The following is a 3,638-nucleotide window of genomic DNA, read 5'->3' on the forward strand; positions in this document are numbered from 1 at the left end:
ACCAACCGACCAAGGTTAATTATGGTCAATGGTGTTTCCGCCAAGGTAGCAAAATATTGGGAGGATTACCAATTCTCCGATGAATCGGATTCCGACGAGAATTCCGATGATGTTATAGAAATTACCCCAACTGAATTTAAAAAGGCAAAAGAAAATAATAAGGGAAAGGGCATAAAAATAGAGAAATCTAATTCCAACCCCGATGAACTTTATATGTATCGTCAACCCCCGAAGTCCTTAAGTTGTAACAATGACCCGGGAACCTATAAACCATCAGGTTTTTCTAAACCAATGTGGAAAACGACGGCTCGTATTAGGGGAACATCATATATCCCTAGAAACTTGGCAAAACGAACCAAAACCGAAAAAGAAGAAACAAGCGAGTCGGAATAAGATAGTTGTATTCGTGTGGTGTAATATATGTAATATAGTGTGCTTATGCTTTAAGATATATGTAAAAATTGCTTGTATTAATAAGTATTTTTTTTATGAATCTAACTCTTGTCTATTTTACAGTATAAAAACACAAAATGGATAGACAACCCAATATTTTAAGAGACCTACCCGGAGACATGATTGATGAAATCTTGTCTAGAGTCGGTCAGAATTCTTCGGCACAACTATTTAAGGCGAGATCAGTTTGTAAGACATTCGAAGAACGTTCCAAGAATGCCTTGGTTTATAAAAGGCTTTCGTTCGAAAGATGGGGGATATCACATTGGGAAATCCATAAGTTACGATATGTTTACTTTGACGCATATATTGCGGGGAACCCAAATGCTATTTTACGCAATGGGTTAAGAAATTATTTTGACTCAAAATATCCGAATATTGGACTTCGTGATTTAGAAAAAGCGGCTAACATGCAACATAAAGAAGCATGTTATGCTTACGGATTAGTAATGTTCGCTTCTCACCAAAGTGAGAACAAGAACATCGGGCTACAACTATTAAACAAAACGTTCCCACAAGTGACGGAGTCGGTAATTGGGGTAAGAAATGAGGTTTTTAGATTGTTACGGGACTGTTGGACATTACGTAACCCTCGTCCCTTTGACGACGTTACAACACGCTGTCTTATCAACGACCATAACGGTTATGTTCCACAAGACCAAGGATGGGAAGTAGTCCTAGTAAAACCAGAATGCATGACTTGTTTCTGGACGTATGAATTACGTGTCTTTATTGCCTTTGCTGAACGACTTGTGTACTAGCTAGAATTATCTTCACAACTATCTTGTATCAAAGTTATTGTGTGCTATATTTTATGCTATATGTAAAATAAGCGGTATTGTAAGTTTGTAAAATATTGTGAAAAAGTTTGAACTCGAAATATTATTATAATCAGTTTTTCATATAGAATTGTAGTAGTTGAATTGTATATTAGCTACTAAGTATGAACTTAACGGGTAGGTACTACCCGAATTTAAACTTATAAAACGCTAATATGAAGAAAAAGCTTTTATAAATGAGTTCATATTACGCTACGAAATACTATTAACTACTCTTAATATTCTGTATGATTAACTTGTTCCATTTGACTATTTTGAAGGAAATGACACCGACTACTCGACACACCGTGAATATGAATGAAGAGGAATTCCGTACTTTTCTAGCTTCAAACAAAGCCGCAGTACAGGCTGCGCTACATACCAACAATAACCTTGGATCTAGCAGTACAGGAAATCGTGTAGGATGTACCTACAAAGAATTCACTGCCTGCAAACCTTTGGAATTTGATGGAACCGAAGGACCGATCGGATTGAAACGGTGGACCGAGAAGGTCGAATCGGTGTTTGCCATAAGTAAGTGTACTGAAGAGGACAAAGTGAAGTACGCTACGCATACCTTCACAGGTTCTGCGTTAACATGGTGGAATACCTATCTAGAGCAAGTGGGACAAGACGATGCGTACGTACTACCGTGGTCAGCATTCAAGCACTTGATGAACGAGAAGTACCGTCCCAGAACTGAGGTCAATAAGCTCAAGACAGAACTTAGAGGGTTACGAACCCAAGGATTTAATATTACCACGTACGAAAGACGATTCACAGAATTGTGCCTATTGTGTCCGGGAGCATTCGAAGATGAGGAAGAGAAGATCGACGCGTTTGTGAAAGGATTACCGGAAAGAATCCAAGAAGATATAAGTTCACACGAGCCCGCCTCCATACAACAGGCATGTAGAATGGCTCACAAACTAGTGAACCAGATTGAAGAAAGAATTAAAGAACAGACTGCTGAAGAGGCCAATGTGAAGCAAGTCAAAAGAAAGTCGGAGGAAAACGGTGATAAGAATCACCAATACAACAACAACAGCAATTACAACAATAATCGCAACAATTACCCCAACAATCGCAACATCATTCGCAACTACAACAAACGGCCCAACAACAACAACAACAACAACAACAACAACAACAACAACAACATCAACTACAACAATCATCCCAACAACAATAATAACCGCAACAACAACAACAATCAGAAGCAGCTATGCCAAAGGTGTGAAAAGTATCACTCGGGGTTCTGCACCAAATTTTGCAACAAGTGTAAAAGAAATGGTCATAGCGCGGCGAAGTGTGAGGTCTACGGACCAGGGGTTAATAGAACGAAAGGAACAAATGGTGTCGGAACGAGTAATGGCGGAGCAAGTAGTGTCGGAGCAAGTTATGCCAATGTAGTTTGTTATAAATGTGGAAAACCGGGCCACATTATTAGAAATTTCCCGAACCAGGAGAACACGAATGGGCAAGGCCGCGGAAGAGTTTTCAATATTAATGCGGCAGAGGCACAGAAACACCCGGAGCTTGTTACGGGTACGTTTCTTATTGACAATAAATCTGCTTACGTTTTATTTGATTCGGGTGCGGATAGAAGCTATATGAGTAGAGATTTTTGTGCTAAATTAAGTTGTCCATTGACGCCTTTGGATAGTAAATTTTTACTCGAATTAGCAAATGGTAAATTAATTTCAGCAGATAATATATGTCGGAATCGAGAAATTAAACTGGTTAGCGAAACATTTAAGATTGATTTGATACCAGTAGAGTTAGGGAGTTTTGATGTGATAATCGGTATGGACTGGTTGAAAGAAGTGAAAGCAGAGATCGTTTGTTACAAAAATGCAATTCGCATTATACGAGAAAAAGGAAAACCCTTAATGGTGTACGGAGAAAAGGGCAACACGAAGGTACATCTTATTAATAATTTGAAGGCACAAAAACTAATAAGAAAAGGTTGCTATGCTGTTCTAGCACACGTCGAGAAAGTACAAACTGAAGAAAAGAGCATCAATGATGTTCCCGTTGCAAAAGAATTTCCCGATGTATTTCCGAAAGAATTACCGGGATTACCCCCACATCGATCCGTTGAATTTCAAATAGATCTTGTACCAGGAGCTGCACCAATAGCTCGTGCTCCTTACAGACTCGCACCCAGCGAGATGAAAGAACTGCAAAGCCAATTACAAGAACTTTTAGAGCGTGGTTTCATTCGACCAAGCACATCACCGTGGGGAGCTCCTGTTTTGTTTGTCAAGAAGAAAGATGGTACATTCAGGTTGTGTATCGACTACCGAGAGTTGAACAAACTTACCATCAAGAACCGCTACCCACTACCAAGAATCGACGACTTAT

This window comes from Rutidosis leptorrhynchoides, chromosome 4 (assembly GCF_046630445.1).
Source record: "Rutidosis leptorrhynchoides isolate AG116_Rl617_1_P2 chromosome 4, CSIRO_AGI_Rlap_v1, whole genome shotgun sequence".
NCBI classification, from domain to species: Eukaryota; Viridiplantae; Streptophyta; class Magnoliopsida; order Asterales; family Asteraceae; genus Rutidosis; species Rutidosis leptorrhynchoides.